General features: G+C 44.2%; 1 long non-coding RNA gene across 4 annotated transcripts in view; it reads right to left on the reverse strand.

The window, feature by feature from the left end:
* LOC116665825 overlaps positions 1 to 25,617 on the reverse strand; it is a 584,469-nt gene that overhangs the window by 179,214 nt on the left and 379,638 nt on the right. For all 4 annotated transcript variants that reach the window (XR_004322543.1, XR_004322542.1, XR_004322541.1 and 1 more), the window contains one exon: positions 12,287 to 12,343. This is a non-coding gene — a long non-coding RNA (uncharacterized LOC116665825). The remainder of the gene's footprint in view (positions 1 to 12,286; positions 12,344 to 25,617) is intronic.

The raw sequence follows: 25,617 nt of genomic DNA on the forward strand, positions 1-25,617 counted from the left end.
GGTTTATTACCCACTTTTCCTGAACGTGCTCAGAGTGCTCATTTTTGGCACACAGCCCGCCCACTGCCTGGATGGCCAGCCCCCATTTTTTTCCATATTCTTTTCCATCTGCCTTGCTCTTAGGTGGCATTCATCTTCTCAAATTTTAATGTGCATACAAATGGCCTGGAGACCAGCTTAAAAAGAACATTCTAAGTTAGGACTCTGTGGGAGGCGTGGGGCTGAGACTCCATATTTCTAACAAGTTCCCAGGGATGCTGATCCACGGACCACATTCAGAGCATCAAGACTCAGGGGGACCATGAGTTCCATGAGGTCAGAGACTGTGCCTGTCATTTCTGCAGCCTCGGAGCCTGGTAGTCTGCTGGTGAGCCTTGCAGGCACTCCCCAAATAAGCAGACAGCCAATGGATGAATGAATGAATAGTTATACCTTCCCTCCAGTGGCACCTTCACTGCGGTCAGTTTTAAATGACTGACTCAGTCTTTGAAGTCAGAGAGGCCTTGACTGAAATCACCTTTCCACTTAAAACTTGTGAGGCCTTAGATCAGTTAACAGCCCTTCTACACAATGGGCAAAATATCACAGCACATTGCGCATAATTGGCTTTAAACAAATGATAGAAAATGAGATCCTTCAATTTCCATGCATGCCTGAGTTCAACAGTATCACCACTGAGACACAGCAGCCACGGGAGTGTCACCAACTGTTGGCAAGTTGGTCCAACAAATGGAGAGGTTCTTGTTACCTCATCAGTCCATTTTGGGTTGATCCATTCACCATTCACAAAGTGAGACCTGGTGCCAGCGATGGCAGAAAGAATGAGCCAGGGAAGGATCCAGGCAAGAATTGGAGTTGAAGGCTCTGGGTATCATCTGGGAGATGGGGGTTCAGCTAAGGTCACAGTGACCTCAGAGGGCATCAAGGTAAAAAACCGAGGCCAAGAATACCAATTTCAATGATGGGCTCCACTGACTGAATGAGTCTCCCCTTCTACCTGCCACTTTTCTCCGCTTTTATTCTCAACTTCAAAACCTACCTGGAATTCATTCTGAGAAGCTGAGCTTTGCTCGAGCACAGACAAGCTAGGAAAGACCCGAGTAACACACACTGTTGGATCTCTAAGCCCAGTGTAAAATCTTCAATATATCCCCCTTTTTCATGTATCCCTTTAAACTCTACTGAAATATTTATTAGGTATCTTAATTTCTCTTATTTCCAGAACTCCATTGAAAGCTTTTTTCTTTGGAGATTTTTTTTTATTATTCCCTGGATTTCCCAAAGAACAGGAGAAAACAGAAAAAAGAAAGAAAGAAATTTCCTTTCGCAGACAAGTCTAAAGTTTCCACCAACACAGATGGTCTGACTTAAGGAAAGTTTTTATAGCCGTCTCCTTTAAAAAAAAAAAAATGTATTTAAGTTTTCTCTATATGGAGCAAAAATAAAAGAGGAAAATAGCTCAAAATGTAGATTGAGATATCAAGTGAAAGGCCAGTTAAGCATAGAAAAATATTGAAATGATCATGGTTCACCTGGGTTTAGGGGAGAGAGCCCCAGCGCTGGGGAGTGTCAGTGAGAACCAGCTGGGAGTCCCTCAAGGTGACTCACAAGAGTGAGCACCCAATTAAAAACCATCACCAACCATCTTCCCCACACCAGCCCCCTCCCCTCCGAACATGACGTTCTGGTGGCTTTGGTTTGGGCTTGACTGAAGTGCCCCCACCTCTGACTGCCTTTGCCTCCATCTCTGGCAACCAGCAGACCTCTCCTCATCCCCACTGCATTTATTTGGGCCTTTTCATGATTTTGAACCAGTGGTTATTCAGTCATAATTGAGGCAGGAATCAGATCCTTGCCTTATAATCAGAGCTGGCCACTCATCCTGGGGCTCAGCACGTTGATTCAGTGCCACAGGGGAAATATATCATTCTGGGGTTGGGTTTAGAGATTTGCCTTCCCTGATTTCTTTCTCCTTCCATCTCAGGCCATTACCTCAAACTATGCAGGGCTCTGACATAAAGCAGACCTCTATTTGAACCCAGCATCTACCAGTATCAGACTGGAGAAACTTGGGCAAGTTTCCTGTGTTCTGGGTGTCATCACTTGTGTCAAAAAAAAAAAGACAAAGAAGGGGAGGTTGGCAATAACCACCTCATAGAGCTGTTGTAAGAAATAAATGAAACTATGTCCTTGTATCTACGTAGAAAAGGGCAAAACTTCTTCTCTGAATACAAGCATGCCATCACTTGTTTGTTTGGTTTTTGTTTTTGTTTCAGTTATTTTGGGCAAGAATAAGATACAGACCAAATTTGGTGGGCTCCATTTATATTCATGGAACAAACCATTTTGGCCACATAGACACATTCAAATGGAAATGCTTGGATATCAGAAAATAAGCTCGCTTTTTGCATTTCAGAAATGGTGGCCATGCAGCTCATACGACTCAATAAGAAAAAAATAAGCAACCCAATCCAAAAATGGGCAGAAGACCTAAACAAGCAATTCTCCAAGGAAGACATACAAATGATCAAAAAGCACATGAAAAAATGCTCAATATCACTAATTATCAGAGAAATGCAAATCAAAACTACAATGAGGTATCACCTCACACCAGTCAGAATGGCCGTCATTCAAAAATCCACAAATGACAAATGCTGGAGAGGCTGTGGAAAAAGCGGAACCCTCTTACACTGCTGGTGGGAATGCAGTTTGGTGCAGCCACTGTGGAAAACAGTATGGAGATTCCTCAAAAGACTAGGAATAGACTTACCATATGACCCAGGAATCCCACTCCTGGGCTTGTATCCAGAAGGAAATCTACTTCAGGATGACACCTGCACCCCAATGTTCATAGCAGCACTATTTACAATAGCCAAAACATGGAAACAGCCTAAATGTCCATCAACAGGTGACTGGATAAAGAAGATGTGGTATATTTATACAATGGAATACTACTCAGCCATAAAAATCGACAACATAATGCCATTTGCAGCAACATGGATGCTCCTGGAGAATGTCATTCTAAGTGAAGTAAGCCAGAAAGAGAAAGAAAAATACCATATGAGATCGCTCATATGTGGAATCTAAAAAACAAAAACAAAAACAAACAAACAAACAAAAACAAAGCGTAAATAAAGGACAGAAATAGACTCACAGACAGAGAATACAGACTTGTGGTTACCAGGGGGGTGGAGGGTGGGAAGGGATAGACTGGGATTTCAAAATTGTAGAATAGACTACACTGTATAGCACAGGGAAATATACACAAAATGTTATGATAACTCACAGAGAAAAAAATGTGACAATGAGTGTGAATATGTCCATGAATAACTGAAAAATTGTGCTGAACACTGGAATTTGACACAACATTGTAAAATGATTATAAATCAATAAAAAATGTTAAAAAAAAAAAAAAGAAGAATGAAGAGTTAAGCAGTTAAAGAATGATTCGCTCTCAAAAAAAAAAAAAAAAAAAAGTCCACAAATAATAAATACTGGAGAGGGTGTGGAGAAAAGGGAACCCTCCTACACTGTTGGTGGGAATGTAGTTTGGTGCAGCCATTACGGAAAACAGTTTGGAGATTCCTTAAAAAACTGAAAATAGACTTACCCTATGATCCAGCAATCCCACTCCTGGGCATATATGCAGAGGGAACTCTTAATTTGAAAAGACACATACACCCCAATGTTCACAGCAGCACTATTTACAATAAGCCAAGACATGGAAACAACCTAAATGTCCATCAACAGATGACTGGATAAATAATTTTTGGTATATATATATAAGTTTGGTACATGTATGTATATGTATGTATATGTACACACAGCATATACACACAGTGGAATACTACTCAGCCATAAAAAATAACAAGATAATGTCATTTGCAGCAATATGGATGGACCTAGAGATTGTCATTCTAAGTTAAGCCACAAAAAGAAAGAAAAATACTGTATGATATTGTTTATATGTGGAATCTAAAAAAAGGGCACAAATGAACTTACTTACAAAACAAAGACAGACTCACAGACATAGAAAACAAATTTATGGGTACCAGGAGGGAAAGGGGAAGAGGAGGGATTGGGAGTTTGGGGTTTGCAGATACTAACTACTATATATAAAATAGATAAATAACAAGGCCCTACTGTATAGAACAGGGAACTATCTTTAATGCCTTGTAATAGCCTATTATGAAAAAGAATATGAAAAGAAACATATATATGTGATGCATAAGAATCTGAAAAGGAATATATATATATATATTAAAAAACTAACTTTATAACAACTATGCTGTACACCAGAAATTAACACAACATTGTAAATTGACTGTACTTTTGTTAAAAAAAAAAAAAAGAAATGGTGGCCATGGTCAGGGCTGAATCATTGTGGATATGGGCAAGTAAAACCCTGCTCTAAGCCCCTGGGCACATGGCTGCCCCTTCACCCCCGTGTTCCAACATGTGTGGCTTTGTCCATTGCTTTAGATCACCTTGCTTGCTTCCTGCCTCAGGATCTTTGCACATGGCATTTCTTTTTGCTTAGGATCCTCTTCCTTCAGTCAACAGTGTCACTCAAAAGTGTCAGACACGTTGGCGACCAAGACTGTGACCTCATGGGGCTTATGTTTTATGGGTGTGTGAGGGTGGGGGTCATTGTGAGCAGACTGAAGCAAATAATTGAACAAAAGGATCATTTTGCCACAAATAAGGACTATGAACATAATTAAACATGGCCATGGTGGAAAAAGGGACTGGATACCAAGGTCAATGGAACGCTCTTTGTGGAGAGTATTTTGAGGAGGACATATTTGGAAATGAGGAGATATTCTGAACTGAGATCTAAATGGTGCAGGTCATGTGAATATTTTGGGGAGGATCATTTCAGATGGAATAAATAGCAAGAGCAAAAGCCACACATGATAACTTGCTCCCAAGATGGCTTCCAACGATGCTTCCCTTCCTGTACAGTGATACCTTCCTGCCACCGAGAAGTGTAATCTACTTCTCCCTCTGTTCTTGAATTTGGGCTGGCTTTGGCAACTCTCTTGGCCATTAGAACGGGGCAGAAGTGACATTCTGGAATTGCTGAGGCTGGGTCACAGAAAGCCTTGCAGGTTCTCCTTGGACCCCTTGGATCACTCTTACAGGATGCTCCCCCTCAGGTCTCATCGGCCATGCTGTGAGAAGCCCCAAGCTTAACGGAGAGGCCACATGCGGATGCTCCATTCAGTGAGCCTCGACGAGATCCTAACCCAGAGCCAGCCTCAACTGACACTTGTGTGAGGGAGCCATTGTGGATGTCTCATCCAGTCCAGTCCCAGTCCACAGTGGACTGAGACCAGCCAATCACAGAACTGAGAGAGGCTAAAGGCCACTAAGTTTTGGGGTGATTTGTTATGCAGTAGGGGATCACACCCTAGGACTCTTCTCTGTTTATCTCTACCCCATTCACCCTTGTTAATTCCTTCTTATTTTTCAAATCAAATATCACATCCACAGAGGGACCTTCCTGACAACCCTCACCCCAGACGCTCAGCCACACTCCCAATATGTTCTCATAGAAACTTGCAGTTTTCCATCATCGCACTTACAATAAGCTAGAATTTGCATTTCTTTTATGATTATTTATAATTGTCTCCCTCACTAGAATTTAGATTCATGAGGATAATATTCTGTGGGTTTCATTCACCATAATATTCTCAGCACTTAGTACAGAGCCTGGCACACAGTAGGTACTCAAAAAACAGTGGTTGAATAAAGTAATACAGGAATAATACAATGGCTGGGTTTGCTTCAGTGTAGAGATCTGGTTGTTAAAGTTAGCAGACTTGGATAACAGACATCGTCCCCACACCCTAATTCAAATCTAATGTCCATATATGACCAGAGCTTTAGTCAAAGAAAGCTTACAAGTTAACATATCCAGGGTCCAGGACATGGGGGACCCAGAGGAACTGGTTCAAGGGTGGTTCTGTGATGTCCCAGAGTATGAGGAGCCCTTAACTGGACATAGACCCTAGTGGAATAGAAGCGGATCCTTGGGTCCTTCTGGTTCTTAAGCTACTCCCAGAACAGTTGGCAACTCGAGACCCCTTGAAATATTCCCAGCATCTCACAACAAAGCTATCGACAGCACACATACATAAATGCCTCTGTAGGAAATATGGCCCGTGAAATTCCTCCTGGCTTATCCTCCCCCCGTTTAGAAGCCTCTCTGCTTCTCTCCTTGCTGCCTTTAATAATAAAAATACTTTTCACTTCTTGCTACCAGGCATCATGAGCTTACCGTTCCCCAGCGTGAGGCCAAGTGCTTTACACTCTATATCTCATCTAGTCCCCTCAGAAGGAGGCACAGAGTGTCTCTCAATTACAGATGGCTAATTAAGGCACAGAGAAATTAAGAAATTTACCTAAAGCCACAGGGTTAACCAGAAACAGAGCCAGGGCTTATAAACAAAACAAACAACGAAGAGTCAAGCAAACAGAATAAAAAAGACCTGAACTAGTTCACACAGCCCTGAGCTGGGCACACCATCAGGGAGAACTCATGGTGATGGACCCGTGGAGTTTTAACGCTACGAATCCTCCGGCACTGGGGTCAGGCTCCCCCTCCCCTCCAGTGCCCACCCCAGTCCAGAAATACGTCTGGACGGGCATCTCGTGCACAGAGAAGGAGCTCAGCCAGCAGCCAAGTGCAGGCTGGCCGAGCAGGTCCCCGCAAGGAGCTCCCAGGACCCAGGAGACAGGAGAGGAGCTGAGATCACGGGCAAGCGGACAGCTGGGGAAGGAGCTTGGAGGTCAGGAGAATCCCCCCCCCACCCCGCCACCGCCCCAAACACCGCTAAAGTGAAACATCAGGTGCAACAGAGCTTTATTCTGGGTGGGCCGGTTTTGAAACTCAAACACTGATAAACACGTCTGGGAATTTGAAAGACTGACTCAGAAATCCCCAGCCCTTGGCGGTACCATTACGTGAAGGCCAGGGATCCCACAAGCGAGCTTGCTCTAATCTTCTCTGCGCTTCCCCTACGCGGCCCCCTGCGCCTCCCCGCCCTGTGTGACAGCTGCCTGATCAAGTGTGAATCACAAAACCGCATCCAGTGCAGCAGGGCCGTCCTCCTGCTGGCTTTTGGGAACATAAACAATAAGAACGTAAATAGGACTTACTAAAGGCTCAAGCCAAGTGCTTAAAGGAAATCTATATTTTTTGTGTAAACAGTCTTCTGTTTACCGACGTGGTACAGTTGTTCTGTTCAGCTCTGGAAGATCTGAAACCAGCTTGTCATGGAAGCAAAACAGTATGACCCACGGCCAGGAGATTGCAAAGCTGAAGAGAATGCAAAAACCTTGCTTTTAAATGTCCCTTCCCTCTTCTGCAGTGTGGGAAGGCATTGGTTGGATGGTAATAACGTTGTTAGGTGATTAGACATAACATTATCCTTCCTTAGCGCTGAGAAAACTCTTTGGAGGGCAAAAAGGGTTGGGGTGTGTGTGTATGTGTATAAATAAGAGAGAGAGAGACAGAGAGAGAAAGAGAGACAGAAAGAGAGAGAGAGATTGAAGGTGTCAGAATTTAAACTCAAACATTGCCCAAACCATGGAAAAATCTCCCACCATCCTCTGTCTCCTTTTGTCTCAAGGCTGAACATTGATCCTAGGTGGTAATCTACATGGTAAGAAGATGTCAGACAACTTGAACATTCCTCATTGTTGCCAACCACAAATATTTGGGGTTTGTGTTATCTAGGTTATAAAGAGAACCTGCCAGGGAAAAATTCAGACACACAAATCTTTGTGTAAACGACCTTAAGCATCTTAAGCTGACAAAAGCCAGAGCAAAGTCTGAAATTCTGTCCTCAGTGCACCCATAATTGAGGCTCTGGCTCTTCGTATATTGTAACAGGATTCCAGCAGGGCGTGGGTTTTCCACGTATGCCATTCTATGTTTGGGCCAGAAAAGGCTTGCTTCGTTCTGTGGCCTCCCTGGTCTGACGCAGGCACATTTTCAAAGCTCCTAAATATCTGGGAACAGGAAGGGTGATGGAATAAGATGGTTTTTAAGGATTCTGGGCGATGATGGAGGAGGAGTGAGGACAGTCTTAACCTTACCCACTCCATCACCACTGTCGTTCTGGTCTGTCCAGGGTTCACCCTCCTCCTTCTGCTAAGACCTTAGGCCAGTCACACTTACACTCTCAGAAATTTAAACCTTGAGTACGGTTACCCAGTCAAAAAGCAGCGGCAGCTAAACTATTTCCAACATCTTTGGGCTAAAGAGACTGGTTGTGAATCTGCGGCCACTGCCCTTTCCAAGTCTTAGTGGTCCAGCTCTTCCCTATAATCTGTGAGCTACCCAATGTCTTTCAACACATCTCATGTTTTATTCTTTAAATCATTGGAGTTGGCTTCTGTTGATGACAATCAAAGAACCCCCCGATAAATCCTCCTCTCTTTCCAGACATCGTGCTAGTAGCTGAGAGTCAATGGTGAACAAAACTTCTTGGATTTTTTTGGCACAAAAAGTTCAGCATTCATTTGATAACTGTGTTGTTTGGAGTCTCTGCTATGCATGTGTGACTGGCATCCACCAGTGAACAGGCTGATACAACCTCTCTCCTGATAGAAAAGATAACCACACAAATAATTACCATGTAACATGGAAGCGTCATGGGAGGAAAAGCTCAGAGTGTAACCAGAACGCATCTAAAGAAGACCAACAACTCACCTTGAGACCTGGAAAGACTCTGCCCTCGATGGGTGTGGATGGTCTGAGGGACACAGTTAGTAAATAGCTGTCTCACTGACGCCAGTGAAATTAATGATAAGCTAGCAATGCCTACAGGAAGATGAGGAACGGGGTAACCGAAGCTGATCGCCCCTGCCTACCGTCTGGGAAAGCCAAGCGGCGGTAGAAGAGCTGAACTCTGTTCTGAGATTACCCAGCTGAGCCAGGCTGTCTGACCCATGAGCTGGGGTACACAAGAGTCTTCACCTCTGTAACACAAGTGTGTTTAGTTAGGTTTTTTTTTTTTTAGGTTTTTATTTTTTTGGCAATTATTTATTGGATTAAAATATATACAACAAAACTGACCATTTAAATGATTTCTAAGTATACAATTCAGTGGCATCAAGTGCATTCCCAATGTTGTGCAACTGACAGCACTATCCATCCCCAGAACTTGTCAGCATCCCAAACAGAAGCTCTGAATCCACGAAACAATAACTCCCCATCCACCCCCGACCCCCAGCCCTTTCTGTCCCTATGAATTTACCTCATATAAGTGCATCAGACCATAATTGCCCTTTGGTGTCTGGCTTATTTCATTTAGGAGAGTGCTTTCAAGGTCCATCTATGTGGCGGCATGTATCAGAATGTCATTACTTTTTAAGGCTGAATAATATTCCATTGTACAGATAAAGCAAATTTTGCTTATTTGTTTCTCTCTTGATGGACATTTGTGTTGCTTCCACCTTTTTGTGAGTGTGAATGATGCTACTGGTGTAAAAGCAACTCTCTGAGTTTTCTCTTTCAATTCTTTTGAGTCTACACCGAGGAGTGGAATTGCTGAGTTATATGGTAACTCTGCTTAACTTTTGGAGAAATCTTTCCCACGAGCCTTCAACAGACCAGAGGAATGAGCCCACCTGACACTGAACCCACACCCAGGTCTCTGTGGGCTGCTGGACTCTAACTATAGAAGACACATTAAGCAATTAACAACAACAAAAGAATTAATAACTTTTATAAGACATCTAGAAAGTGCCAATCAGCTACTGATTTTTTTCACATATCTCTATTTTAAATTCTTACAATAACCATGCGAAGCAAGCGTTTTTAATTTTATATCCTTTCCTCATTATTTTTAGCAGGTAAAGCAGAGTTTGAGAGTTTAGGAAACTCTCCAAGGTCACCAGCCAATAATACCTGTTTGGCTTCGACCCCTTGCTCATTCTACTACGTCACAGCTCCTCTCATTTAATCAGAATGCACACGAACTAAATCATCCCAAGCAGGGAAATCACCCAGCTAGCTCCATCAGAACTCCAGACTGGCCTCGTAGGTGAGCTTCCACACTTCAAGGCAAAGCATGGGTCAGTTCCCAGAAGGTTCTGCTTCCTGGTCCTGGGTTATCCCTGTCTGATAGTGAGAAATCAAGGAAGGAAGGGAGGGTGGAAGGGAGGGAGGGTGGGAGGGGAGGGGAGGAAGGAAGGAGGGAGGGAGAGGAAGGAAGAGAGAAAGAAAGAAGAAAGGCAGAACATAGGGAGGCCATCTGGTCAACAGCGAGCCTGTCACCTCCAGGCAGTCGTGCACTCTGGGCTGGCTGGCCTTTTGCATGAGGCTGTTCCTCCTGAGGTTACATCCTTTCTCACTGTGGCCTCAAGGAACCCAAGAAACACACTCATTGCCTCTTTGGTTATTTTATAAACAGTGCTTGGAAACCACGAGTCATTATCACTCTTCTGGCTAGCCAGTCAGACTTTCCATGCCCTTGTGTGTGATACCCTTAATCTTCCCAAATCCAGCAGCATCATTCCCCTAAACCAAGAGGATTGTTTACTTTGGCCACCATAAGGGTAGAGTTAAGTATCTGCCTGTCCTCTCTCAGTGCCCCACAGGCTTCAGGGCTACAACCCAAACATTCACCCCATCATCCATTCCTTTATTCACATATTCATACACTTAGCCCTAGATCCTCCCAAGTTGTATCCAGGCATGGATGTAGGTATGGGTCCATACATCCATATATTCACCCATCTGTTCATCTATTAATCCTTCATTCACTCATTCATTTACTGATGCAGGCATCCACCTATGTACTCCCTTTTAATCATTCATCTACTTGTCAGATCCTCAGTTTATCTACTCACTGACCCCGATCCAGGAAATGATACCAATCCAGTAAATGATCCATGTATCCAAGCACAGGTGTGTCCATCCCTTCAGCACTCACTCAGAAACCCACCATTTCTTCACTCAGTCATCCAATCACTTATTTATTCAACCACCTAACCACCTATTCACTAAATATATGGTCATCTGTTATGAGCCAGGCACTGCTGATGCTGGAAGAACATCAATACGGTTGGTAGAACAATACAGTTCCCATTCCCCCATCCACCCACCAATCCTCCATTGATTGGCATTTATTCATTTATCCAACCTGTAGAATTCCACCCCTTGGGCCATGAATTGGTTACTGGATGGATCCCAGGGAGGTTTGAAAAGAGAAATAGAGATGAACCCTGATTCAATTCCACCCACAGAGTGCAACCAAAATGATAGTTGGGAAGGAGTTGGCTACGAGACAGAAACTAGGCAAGAGACAAGAGTCCAGAACCAGAGATCCGTTCTGGTACTAAAGTTAGTCATGCAGATAATGATAAATAGTTCTGAGCCTTCTTGTGGGTCAGAAGGAAGCTTTAAAAAGTGCTCAGACAATTAAGACACTTTCGTTTACTCATCCGTCAGTTCATCCATCTGTCCACCTATCCACAAATCCATGTATTTACCCATCCATCCATCTATATTCTTATTGTTCAACAATTACATCAGGAGTCCTTAACCAGGATTTCATGAATAGATACAATCATATAAATGCAATTCATCCTTGCATTCCTAGGGTCTTCCATGGCTACCGACACATAGCAAGTGCAAATTAAATATCTGCTAAATAAATGAATGCGTGCTCTCAGTTATGACTAGATAAACCTAAATGAGAAAGGCGGCACCTTGATCAGATAATTTGGCTGGCCCTGGAGCTGCTATGAATAAGTTTGCTTTTCCTACGATTGCTTAATGGTAGTGTGCAGGATTCAGCCCATCTACATGTGAGAAATGAATATGCCCAGACGAGGCCATGACTAGTTTAGGCAGGTTTACAAGCCTTGGCTTTCGCTGTTTGACACAATGAATCCATCTCCCTCATATTCGAACACACCACCAGGAAGGGCTCAGGCCAGATCCATGTACTGGCTGCTAATCAGCCCAATAACAGAATTCAGTGGATCCAATTACTTTTGTTTAACATCACATCATGAGGTTTCCACAGAAACCCTTAACCAAACTAACTCCGTTTGAGGTAACTCCACTTGTATAGACAGAACTCTGACTTATTCAGATGAGGAAGATCACTCTGTGAGTTTGACTATATTGTCAAGCCACCTGGACAACACAGATTGAAGCCTTGTCTTTGATTTGTACAAAATAAAATAAGTAAGTACCACCAGTAGCTTAGAGGACATGGGGATACAGCTAGAGAGATGCAGATTTTCATCAGGCATCACTTACCAGATCTGTGGTCCTGGGCAAGGTACAAGGAATGTCTCGAATCCTCCGTTTCCCCACCTGTAAAATGCGCAAAACATCCTTTACTTCACACAGCTGGATTCTAGTCCATAACCTACAGGCAGAGTCTAGCTCAATTCCAGATACAAAGTTAGCCCCCAGTAAGCAGTAGCTCCTAATTTCCTGATTCTCTGAATAGCTGCTCTATCTGCCTAGTTCACTTTCTTTGGTTTTTGGTTTTTTTGTGTGTGTTTGTTTTAATGATTGTTTGGAACTCTGAGCTCTGCAAAGGGCCTCCACATCCGTCGCCTCGTTTATACATCACCATCATTGTCATTATCGTCAAAATTATAACTATTCCCATTCTACACACAAGAACACTGAGGCCCAAGTTGAATAAGGCACTTACCCACTTCCTATCAGAGTCAGACCTGAACCCATCGTCTTCAGGCTCTGAGCCCAGTTCTCTTTGTATTAACAGGACGAATAGGATGGAAGAGGCAAAGGGTCACCAAAGCCCCTGAGACCCTCCAGAGTGGACTTGCTTAGGTAACAAGCATGTGGCTCCTGGACAAGCCCTAAACAGATGTTATGCCGTCGTGGCTCTGGCCTTCTCCCACGTGTAAGCAGCCCCATTCAGCCCTCCTGTCACCTCCTGATTGGCCGCCAGCATATAAGGTGATACTATAGCCTGAAAAGTTGTCCTTTTTGGCTGGATTCCCACAAGGAGTCGGTGTTTTATTTCACTATTTTCCTGGGTGTGCTTTTATTTTCTTATTTATTTATTTGAACCACTAAATTATCTAATTAGTGACATAGCTCGTTGACACATGGGCCACTATGAATATTTACTGCACACTTGTTCACGCATTTATCTAAATAGGTGGCATGCCAGAGCCATGTAATAAGGAATAATGATTCCTTAGAAGAGTTACAGGAAATTATAGAAGGAGGGGAAAAGTTTTGCACAGTGGGTTGCAGCTTCCAACCACATCTATCAATTCTTTCTGAGATAGAGCAATGGCATAGTAATGACAAAAAATTTATAGTAATGAATAAATCAATACTCTGCTCGGCGGCAGTTTCAGATGCTCCTTTTATAGGTCTTCCCGGGTCTATTCTCTGTCCCTTAGTGCGGGAGCTGAGAGAGTGCCATGAATGCCAACAGCTACAAGGAGAAAGGGAAGGGCCCAGACTCCTGAGATTACCGTGATCCATCACCATCCCCTCACACGGAGACCCATTTATATCTCTGAGCTCCCCTAAAAATTGGAGCAGCTCACAGTGATGACTACACAGCCGCCAAGTGCTTGTTCTGAGAATGGAGCTGTCGCTTTGTGTGGAGCAAAATGGAAATGTAAGAATAATAAACAAGCTAACAAATAATTAATTAAATGGGGATGAGCGGGATGGAGCCGGAGGAAGGGAGTGCCAGGCAGAAAGGGAGGAGAGAGAAGTGTAGAAAGAGAGTTTGGGCCGAAAGGGGGCTTAATTCATTTGGCAAATATTTACTGAGTGCCTACTATGGACCAAGCATAGTTCTAGGCAGGGTAGCAAAGTTTTTCTGTAAATGGACCGATAGGAAATATTTTAGGCTTTGTGGGACAAATGGGCTCCATGGCCACTTAGCAACTCTGTAGCACAAAGGCAGCCGGACACAACACATAAATGAATGAGCATGGCCATGTTCTAATAAAACTTTATGTACAACCCAGGTGATGGGCCAGGGCACAGCTGGCCCACCCGGGGTATAGCATCACATTTCCCAAGATGGGCTGTGCGCCAGTGGACTGTGGGACGATTTGGTCGGTACACAGACATGGGGTAAATAACTTAGAGTCACACAAGGAGATTTAATTCCAATTTAAGTCTCATAATCCTCTGATTACAACAAGGAGAGCATCTCTGTGGGGTGCTAGCCTTTACCATCTCTCTAACATTTTGCTAATCTCTTTTTCAACAAAAAGAGAGACTCCCAAGGCTCTCAGACTTGGCAAGCAACAGTTTTCAGAGAGATTCTTCAGCACAGTTTGTTTTCCATAGGCTTTCTACTCGCTGCAAACGATATTTGTTTCTGCTTACCATTTAGAAAAGCAGAAACCGGGTTTGTTCACCTGGACACTGTTGATGTTTGGGCTGGATAATTTCTGTTGGGGGTGGGGAAGCTGTCTGTGCACTGTAGGATGTTTAGCTGCATCCTTGCTCTGTACCGACCCAATGCCAGTAGCACAAATCATGCCTCTGCCACTTAATCTTTAGTGACATTGACCAACTCTTTATGACCCTGCCTCATTTTCCTTATCTGTAAAATGGGGATGATAAAAACAGTAGCTCCACCCTCATAGCATTGCTGTGAGGATTAAATCAATTACTTCACACAAAGCCATCAGAGAGAGCTCGCCTGGGGAAACCATGCAATAAATATTAGCCATGGCCATTTGTCCTAGTAACAAAGTGTTTCTACTTTAAATAGACTTGTTTAGTTACTCATTCAGGTGAGCCAATTAAAAATATACTCTTAAATAAACAATAGTTCAGCTAGTATAAACACATGCCAAAATTTATGATGTTATGTGAGTTGAAATTGTGAAACTGATATATTTAAAGAGTAGGTTTTGGACATGTTCTATCTAAGCTCTATCCCTCATTAGACACGTGACCTTGGACAGGTCATTAAGCTTCTGTGACCTCCAGCTTTCTCACTGAGGGGAAAATGACCCCTCCTTGGAGAGGTGTTGTCTAGCAAAATCAGATAATATTCCCAGGAGTTGCTCAGCACCAAGTAGGTAGTCAATAAATGTTACTTCTCACCTCCCTTTGTTTTTGTTGTTAGTAACTCTTAGTGGTTGCATCAACTGTCTATTGTTGTGTAGCAATCCCAAAACTTAGTGGCATAAAACAATAGTCACTCGTTAGCTCACAACTCCATGTGTTGGCAAATTTGGCTGAGCTCAGCAGGGTGGTTCTTCTACTGGTCTTGATTAGAGTCACGTACATGGTGGCCGTCAGTCAGCCAGTGACTTAAGAGGGGCTGGATGGTCCAAGATGGCCTCATTCACAAGTTGGGCCATTAGTGCCAGCTGTCTGCAGGGACTCTCACTGCCTCTAGCTCTCACCCTCCTGAAGGCCAGCCTGGACCTTAGCGTGGAGGCAGCCCTGTTCCAGAAAAGCAGGGAGACCCCAACTCAGAAGCCACGCCATGTTGCTTCTACCACATTTTGTTAGTCAAAACAAGCTGCGAGGTCAGCTCAGATCAAAGCATGGGGAAATGAACTCCACTTCCAGGTGGAAAGAGGAACAAAGTCACATCGCAAAGGAGCATGCACACAGGGAGTGTAACTCACAGGGACCATTTCTACCAGCTACCACGTTGTGTACCTAGAGCTTAGCCCACAACACCCTCCTCCTTTATTTCTCCAAAAAGACTCATATACTGCATGCCATTCCCATGACTCATGTGCACCCATGGGGGGTGTCCACATGTGCATGAAACCTTGCAGATTACACGAGGATTACAAAATACCACAAAAATTCACAATCACCACAACACTTAATGGCACATCAGTTCAAGGTCACTCACTGCAGTGTGCACTGTTGCTAACAGAGGCCGTGGAACCCACAGCACATCCCGCTAAATCCATCTCTCCTCTCACATTCAAGAGAAAATGGTCCGTGTGAGTCATACACTGTAAGAATATTACAATGATTAGCTTTATTTGTTTTCCTAAGGAAAAAGTCACTTATCTCAATGTTAACATTTCATTATTGGCAACAAATTGCAGGAGCAGACCTGAAAACTGCTAAGAAAAGGGTCAAGGAATTTGGGTAGGATTCGCTAGTCAAAATAACTTATTCAAGTTCAGAGTTCATTTCTTACCCCCCCCCTTTTTTTTTTCAGTAGCTACAGCCTAAAAATAACATGTCAATATTTTCTTGTTATATTTTCTTCCCCCTGGAGAGTGACCTTCTAGAGATTTTCCTCCAGCACACATCAGCTATCCTCTTCCAAAGATACATACCTCAAATCAGTATATTATCAATAACCACACCACTTTCTATATCCAGGTTTTAAACATCAGACATTTTAGCCACAAACAGATCACTTCTACTAATTTACACACCCCAACAAACAGTGCTCACACCCCGCGTAGACTCCAATCCTAGCCCCACACTATCACACATCTTTCTCCAGTCCGGATTCCATGGTCCATCCCTACAGTGATTCCCTTTCCCTCTCAGTTCCTGCTTCCCCGCTGCCGTTGCTGTGGTGAACCTCAGCCCTGTTAAAGCCCATCTCTCCTCTTGCTCCATGCCTGGACCTGAGAAGCAGAATGTGTCTAGAGAAAAATTCACAACCGTGCTTACTGGCCTCACTTTAGATGGATGACCACATATCACAAGTGGGTCTTAAGCAGCATCTGAAAAGCCAACCACAATTCCCCAGTCAAAACCTCCTCCCATTTATCCAGATGACTATTGACACATCTTCTCACTCCTAAGGCAGCCGACACTCACTGCCAATAGATGACCTTGACTCTTACTTTACTGAGAAAATAGAAGCAATTGGAAGAGCATTTTCTTTTTTCTACCTGCATCTTTACATATAGGCTCAGCCTTCTCTTCTCTCCTGTTGTCATGACTCAAACATCCCTGCTGCTCTCTAAACATGCCCTCCTCCATCCAGCCAAGGACTTTGCTCCTAAAGTTACTCCTCCATCTCCTGCATCATCGATCAACTACATCATTCACATCAGTGTTAGAACACGCCAAAAGAGCTCCCACTGACAAACTTGCCTTTGACCTCACAACTCTCCCCCGTAATGCAACCCATTTGTTCATCACCCTTTCAGCATACGTCAAAGCTTTCTTCTCTACTGTCTCACTAAAACAGCGCTGGTTAAACCCCGCTATGGATTTCACCTCCTTCAATCCAATTCCCACACTTTAGACTGCATTGCCCTTGAATTCTTAGTGCTATTTCAAACACTTGGTCAGGCCAGTCCTTCTTAAAGCCTTTTCTTATCTTAGCTTTTTGGTTACCATACTTCCCTGGTTTTCCTCCCTCATCACTGGCCAATCCAATTCTTTGGTCTTTTCTCAGTCTCTAATGTTGATTCACTCGAGGATGTTGACCTTAGTCCTCTTATTTTCCATATCTACAACTCATTCTCAAGATAACCTCATATGGTCTCTTGGCTTTAAATACCATCTCTGTGCTGATGACTTCCAAATTCACATCTAGTTCTGATGTCTTCCTGGAACTCCAGACTCATACATTCGTCTGCATAGTTAAGATCTCCACTTGGATGCTTAATAAACATCTCAAATATTAGAGATGCAATAAAGAATTCATGCTCTCCTTCCTCAGACTCGCTCCTTCCCCTTTCAGTAAATGGTGCTGAATTGTACTCAGTTGCTCAATTAAAAAAACTAAAAGGTTGTCCTTGCTTTCTTTCTTTCCATCATCCTTACATGCAACCCATCAACAAATCCTGCTGGATTCACCTTTAAGATATATCGAAATGTGACTCTTCTGACTACCTATATGGCCACCATGATTTCTAAGTTAACCCTGTGAAATATCCTAACAGGTCACCCTTCTTCCAATCTTGTCCCCACAGTCAGTGCTCCAAACAATGGCCAGAGTGTGCTTGGAACTGTCTTTTGTTCCATTGAGCCAAACTTCATGAGGTTATGTGTTTGGCAGAGCCATGTCTGGTGGCCAAGAGGTGAGCCCCTCTTCCTCTGCATGACTGTGAACAGCTGTGGAAGTCACTGTGCTCTCAACAAGTATTTCTTGTCCTCTCTCTTCCAGGCATATAGTTAGATTATATTTCCCCACCCTCTTCTAAGAGACCTATGACCATGTGACTTGGTTTGGCCAAGGAACTATGAGCATAGGTGATGTGTGTCACTTCTCAGTGGAAGCTATAAGAGCCAGGGCACCATTTGACATGGTCCCTCCCTATGCCGAGGGGACTGTAGAAGCCCATGCTGAGAGGAAGCCTCCTTCTCCAGGGGCCTTGTGTGACTCTGATGAGCAGAGCCTCCCTGCTGACCCTGCTGGAGAGGCAGCATGAAAGAGACAGACAGAAAGAGAGAGACCGAGAGCACAGCTGTGACTATGTTAAGGCACTGAGTGTCATGGGACGCTTATTTTCCCGGCATGGCGTTGCCCACCCTGACTGCTATCACCCTCAGAGGACTCAGCGTCTGTGGAAGGACTGGCAGCTCCACGAGCTTTGACATTAACCATTCAGTCACAGAGACTTCTTGACAAAACAGGGTCTGCGGTGAGGTGGGAGAAACAGGTGTGGAGACAGTCATTACGAGAAACCCCTGTAGAGACGGAGTCATCTCCGAAACCCTTCCAGAACTCTCCCTGGCCTCCACCCTCATCAGAAGCCAAGTCTTCTGCAGAATGTCTGGGTCTTGTCCTCCAACTCCTTGTAGTGCCAGTCAAGCCACGGACCAGGACACCCACAATCAGGCTGGCTTCAGAGCATGGAGCCCAGAGGCTGATTTGCAGACTAGAAAAGGCCCAGCTGGGCCCACCCAAGCCCCAGGGCTCTCAATGGCCCCAGAGGCTCCCGTACAGAGAGAACGGAGCTCTGCATCTCAACCACAGAGTCAGATTTGAAGTCCAACAGACTGGAGTTCGTGTCCTGGTTCCTCTGGCTGTGTGGCTCTGGGAAATTCACGTCACTCTTCTGAGCCACAATTTCTTCAGCTATGATGATCGTAAGAGCGTTTACCTCAAATAGGGGAGGTGAGATTTGTGAGATGATAACTATCAAAAGCCCCATATTGTCCCCACAACATATTATCAAAACCGCACAAAATTGTCATTTTGGCTCTTTTGGCAGTTTTATATGGTTTCACTTATATTGGTTGGTTTTTTTTCCTTTAAATTTGATTTATTTTTTAATGGAGGTACTGGAGATTGAACCCAGGACCTTGTGCATGCTAAGCAAGCACTCTACCATTGAGCTACACCCTCTGGTTTAACTTATAAATGGTGGTTAATAGGAGCTGATTTCACTCCTGGAAAATGTGTGACAATTTGTGCAATTTGTGGCTGTCACGCATTCTTCCTCAGGACTCATAAACCAAAGAGTGTTCAGATGCTTCCCCTTCAACCAGAGTCTTTAAATCGACTCGACGACGTGTAAGCAAGGGCGGTCACTGAGTATGTGAACCACTTGGCCGCAGGCGGCTGGCCTTGGCCAGTGGTCTTCTGTCAAGACCAAGCCAGCATGTGCCCATGGCTTTGCTTCCCTAGCCTCTGCTCCGTGGCATTCATTATGGCATTCAGACAGACTGAAATATGTTGGCCATACAGAACCAAAGAGCTGTCTCCAAAAGATTTGCTCTAAAATAAAATAAGATTTATTTTCTTCCCTGCCTCAGATACAGAGGAAGCATCTGGGAGAGCCATAAATGAGAGGAGATTCTAGTTTTTCTGTACTGCTTCCTAGACAAACTAGTGACACGGCCCTCACCATTATTATTTCTTCCCACTTCCAGCCATGGGTGACAGTGAAGTGAGAAAGGACTCAGCGTAGTTGCAGAAAGCACTGGTCTACTTCTTGCCTCAAGGCTTTTGCTCCTGCTGTTCCCTCCGTCTGAAATGCCTTTCTTCTCCTCTGCTTCCTTCTTTCCCACTTCTCAAGTCGCACTCTATGACACAATAAGACTTCAAGGGAGAAGGGACCTTGCCTGTCTTGTCCTTTGCTACCTTCCTAAAATGTTACCTGCATTCAGTAGGCATCGGTGGAATTAATGACTAAATAAATGAATGCATGAAAAGACTTCGTCTAGATTCAAGGTCTTCAGAAAAGCTGGCCTGGCCTCACACCTTGCCGCTGGGGACCCCCTCCCATGTCCTCCTGTGGCACCTCTACATTTACCATAATTGTGCAACAACGTTCTATTAGTCAAAGCCAGAGATTGTCCTTTTCACGTCTGAGATTCCTGGAGGGACAACCCGGGGTCTGGCTTGTAAGGTGCTCCATAAATGCATCCCTGCCTCTTAAACTTTCCTCTCTCTTCTGTGACAATTTGTGAAGAGCCCCAGCACCTTGAGCCCCGGGATCTAAGAGGAAATGAGTCCGGCTCAGAGAACCACGGCGGGGGCAGGGACCTGGGCTTGTCACGGTCCACGCAGGCGGCTGAGAATTCTTCGCTTCTAAGCAGAATGGCAAAAGGGGAATATAGGTCTTCATACAAGTGATTTATTCTGTATCAGAAACGCATTTACCTGGCCTATTTTGCTGAACAGGAAAACCTCGGGTTCACTTAGTAAAATTCAATCCGAATGTTTCCATCCTTTATTTCCATACAGATTAGCTGCACAGGGCCTTGAGTATAAGCACCGCAGACTGGCTCGCGGGTTCTGTGGGGAGAAAGAGGCAGCGTGGAAGGGAAGTCATCGCTATTTTAAGTTTCTTCGTGGTTCAGCAGGCGGCTGCTGAGTTCCAAAGGAGCAGACAAAGTAAGAAAAGTTCATTGATTAGTTTACAAATAACCGCTGTGTAAGAAAAGATACAGAATGCCAGGCCAGCTCACCAATAGCTTATGTTTTGAGGCCCCTTTCATTCCCTGGCCTTGGGAGCTAGTCTCAAGAGGGGAATAAAAGAAGCAAAGCAAATGCGCTTTCTGGATAAAAAAGAGTTTGCACCAGGTTAAAAGTAAATAAACAGGACCCTTTATTTGTCGCTGATTTGGAAGCAGACCAGAGTACGCCTGCTCTTCTTCATCTCTTCGTGAAAACATCTGCTTAAATTTCTTTTTCCTCCTCTGGCCAGCACAGTAAGGCTTGAGACCCTGGACTTCAGGGCGCAGGTGTCGAGCTTTGAGATGGTCCCCTCCAGTCACCAGCCATTGGGCAGTTTTTAAAAAAGGAGCGAAGCTGTCAAATTCATGCTCCTTCTTGGGCTTATACCTGAAGGATCCTGCCTGAGAGAGAGAAGTCATTTCAGAGCAGGGGGCTTTGGACCTAGAAAAAATACAGGAACACCACCAGGATTTCAACCCCCCCCCTCCGCCCAGATTCGTCTTTATGAAATCTTTCCAAGTGGTTGGCTCGTTGGGAGAATTCACTAAGGTAAGCTCTTGGACAATGCTTCTGTTGGCGGCTACGATGAGATCCCATTTACATGAGAATCTAGCGAGGTGTGGGGAGCAGAGAGAAGGGGGTAAGATGCAGGCCAGGCAGATCGTGAGGGACCTTCGAGGAGTGTGGTCCAGTGTCCACAGACTGGAATATCCCCAGTGTGGACAGAGGAGCATGTGTCAGGTTCTACAAGGTGCGCTGAGCAAACACTACTAACCTTGGGTCACAGAGACAGCGTTTCTACTCTTTCAGCCCCCCTTTTAAACCTCCTGCTGATGTTACTAAGAAGTCTTACCTTGACACTGGGTGACGTTTCCTGAGCACCGCTGATTTCCCTTTTTAACACTGTCACGGCTACAACATAATCTCACCCTTTGTGGACACAGCATTTATTTCCCAGATCACCTTCTTTTCCTGGACAGTGATTTTGTTCAATCACGTTAGTGGGAAATACATTTATTTTAAAAAGTCTTTATAAGTTTTTAAAAAGCAAACTGCCTTAGGTGCTCTTGTGCATTGCTGGTGCGAATGGGAGTTGGTACAAGCCTTGTGAGGGGAACCTGACAATACTTAACAAAATAACATATGCCTTTAGTTTTTGACCCAGCCATTTCACTTCTAAGAATGTATCCCGGAGATACAGTTCCAACCATAAGATGTGCACAAGTTTATTCATCTCACCATTGTTTGCAGTTGCAAACACTGGAAACAACTTAAATGCCCATAGGTAGAAGACAACTGAATTAACGCTGGTACATCCGTGAATAACAGAGCACAATGTCACGGTGAAAAATAATGAGGAAGGGTCCTATTAACTGACAGGGAGTGATTTCTAGGAATTATTGCTAAGTGAAAAAAAAAAGTACAGAGAATATCTGTAACACACGACCTCTTGTGTAATGAGAAGATGTGCTTGTATCTCCTAACTTAGGCAAAAAGAAACACAGGAGGGATAAATCAGAAACGAATGAGCCTGGTTATCTTCAGGGGTGGGAAGAAAAGGATCAGAAAGAACAGATAAGGTTGCAGGGGTGGGTGCAGGGGTGGGGGACGGATGCTTCTCTGAGAACATCCTTTTGTAGAGCAGTGACAATCGGAAAGATGTTAATGTCTCACACAACAAGGATGAGGGGAAAACCCTAAAATGCAATACAAACAGTAACAAACGAGCTAATCACAGGACCATACTGAACAGAGAATGAAGAATGAGCCCGAAGAACCCAAACACAGTATTTGGATGGCATCCCTCACAATATAGACAAAAACAATTGCCTGCAAATATTGAAACCTAGGTAGCAGGTTTGTCCTTCACTGTAATATGGATTAGCAACTTTGAAACCACTGCCTGTGTTTTCTCAGGTTAATGAAATAGTAAATACATTGCGGATGATGGAATCGTGGTTTCTCATGGTCAAAGAAGGAAGAAATAAATGTGGAAAGAAGGCAGATCAGCATGAACCCTGTTCTTTGGATTGGAATTCAATGTACTGATGTGCGCTCATGATTTATAAGATAGATCAATCGATCGACAAAGATAATTAGACATAGATGTGTTTGGGTTTGTATATGTACAAACACATACATCCATGTGTCATACATATATTTTGAAGTTCTGCTCACTGAGAGGGCCTAGAAGCAATGATATCCCCATAACCATAAGCTACTTAGTTTCCAAATGTCATTATCCTCTGAAAGATATCATTATCCAGGGCTCCTTGAAGAAATGGCTGATTCCAGAGACTCCAGACCTGGGACTGGGAAAGTCTAATACGAGCCAATAGTAAGGTTTTAAAAAGTGAGCTAAGTTAGAAATCTGCACAAACTGATATGTATAGAATAAACAAGTTCATGCTGTATAGCGCAGGGAACTATATCCAATATCTTATAGTAACTTACGGTGAAAAGGAATATGAAAATGAATATATGTATGCTCATGTATGACTGAAACATGATGCTGTACACCAGAAATTGACACAACATTGTAAACTGACTATACTTCAATAAAATACATATATACAAGAATATATATATAAAAAATAGAATAAAGGACAAGAGAATAGGAAAAAAAGTGAGCTAATTAGGTGAGTAGGGCACAAATCAGGAGAGCAGCCATGGCATAAGCAAAGTTTGGGAAAGACTATGGCTGATGATAGAGACCCGGTCAAGGGCCCTTGGTCCACACGGACAGCAAGGCTGCAAGGATCCGTGTGTCAGATCCCCATCCCTAAACCCCCTCTCCAACTAGAATCAAGGAACCTAGCGCAGCTCCAGGAGTCACCTGAAAATTAGCAAAAAGCAGCAAGAACCCCGATGTCTGATCGGAGGGGAGAAGGCCAGGCAGTGTTTGAAGCCCTCTACTAGGCAGTAGTTACATGGGAATATTCCAGCATAAGGACAAGGCTCTCCAGCCCAGAGCCAGACTCTAGCCTGAGGGGCTCACAGGCAAACCCCCATTCAAATTGTTCAGACAATGCAGCCAGGATCAGGGCACGTGGAGCGGACGATTCCGATACGAGGGGGAAGACACTTCCTCCAGGAGAAAGTCACAGACGCGCTGACTTGTTCTACATCACTCAGCAGAGCTGTAGTGAAGTTTGCATGACGGGACACAATGTAGTGGGATGTCAGAAGGCCCTGAATTCTAACCCCAGTTCTACTGCTTACTGAATTTTCCCTCCTTCCTGAACCTCTTTTTATTCACCTGCAAAATGGTGATTTAAAAAAAAAATCCTGCTTCATAGGGTTGCTTTGAAGATTTAAGGTCCTTACTTAGTAAATATTTATGGAGTGCTTTATACCATTCTGAGGAGTATGCTGTCACCAAGACCAGTCCTTACCTCCATGAGGCTTATATTCTAGGGCTGGGTTCAAAGGCTCGATGTGAGAAAGACCAGGAAAGCTATGTGGCTGGAGCCCAGGGAGGAAATGAGACGGTTGGGGACGAGAGAGGAGGCAGGCAGGGTCTCCAGGCTTGAGGGCCGGGGTGGGGAGCTTGGATTTTATTTAAGAGCAATGACAAGCTGTTGGAAGGTTCTAGGCAAGGGGAAATCACGCTCTGGTTTGCACTCTGGCCCCTGCGAGAGGAGGGGGCAGAGTGGGACCCAGACACCAATAAGGCCCAGTGCAGTAGTCCCAGCAGGGGATAACAGCTTGGGCCGGGGTGGTAACAATGAGGAGCTTCAGGAAATGCTTCCTTAAAGAGCCAGAGAGTAGATATTTTAGGCAAAATCAAGGTCAAAAGGCAGACTGGAGACTAAGAGGTACCTATGCCTGTAAGCATTGAAAACCATTGTGTTAAAAATAAAGAAATTAAAGTCACTCTTAGCTCAAGGGCTATAAAACAAAAGAAAACAAAACAAAACCCAGGCAGCTGGTTGCATTTGGGCCACAGGCTGTAGAGGGCCGGCTGGGGGACAACAGGGGAAGAGACGGGCCTTTGTAAAGCGGATATGGCAGTCGTCAGCAGGGCGCATCAGGGCTTGGAAAGAACTTTCTGTCTCCTGACTAGGGGCGAGCATGTTTCAAAGTCCCTGCTGCTTAGCTTAATCAGAGGGTTGGCGAGATTGGTACAGCAGGTAGAGGTATCTGGTCCACCTACTGTTCTTTCCATAAAATGGGTTTCTAGAGATTGCATTGTGGGGCTAGGGTAGGAGACCCTCTCTCACATTTCAGGTGTAGGGCCACAGCCCTCTTACAAGCAGGTAGCTGGATGTGGAGGTCCACAACTGAGTCTGGATTGGGGATGCCAGCGAACTTGTCCCTTGGCTGTGACACTGATATTCTATGGTCCAGGAAAACCCAGTAAAAGCTCATTAGCATTTATTTACTGAAGGCGTGAGGGAGAGGATGAAAGAGAGTGAGTAGCCCATTCAGGTGTCACCTGATTTACCTACTGTGAAGCTGAAAGACACGTAACCTACTACAAGCAAAAGCTGGTATCTGGTCACCAGGCGATAGCAACAGGGAACCCAATCGGGAGTTCTCTACGCAGAAATAATCCACGGGGATTAATAAAGCACACAGTCCATGCTGGACTCAAGTTACACACTGGCTCATCTTTGTTCGCTGGTCACCATTTGCAAATAAATATAAAGGAGAATATGATACAGTTTAAGAATCAAAGAATATAAAGCACTAGATACAGAGACCCTTTTCTTCAAATTTAATCTTACGGTCCACTGCATATGATATGATACAATATTTGTTATATATGCTATAT

The sequence above is a fragment of the Camelus ferus genome, chromosome 9 (genome assembly GCF_009834535.1).
Source record: "Camelus ferus isolate YT-003-E chromosome 9, BCGSAC_Cfer_1.0, whole genome shotgun sequence".
NCBI lineage: Eukaryota > Metazoa > Chordata > Mammalia > Artiodactyla > Camelidae > Camelus > Camelus ferus.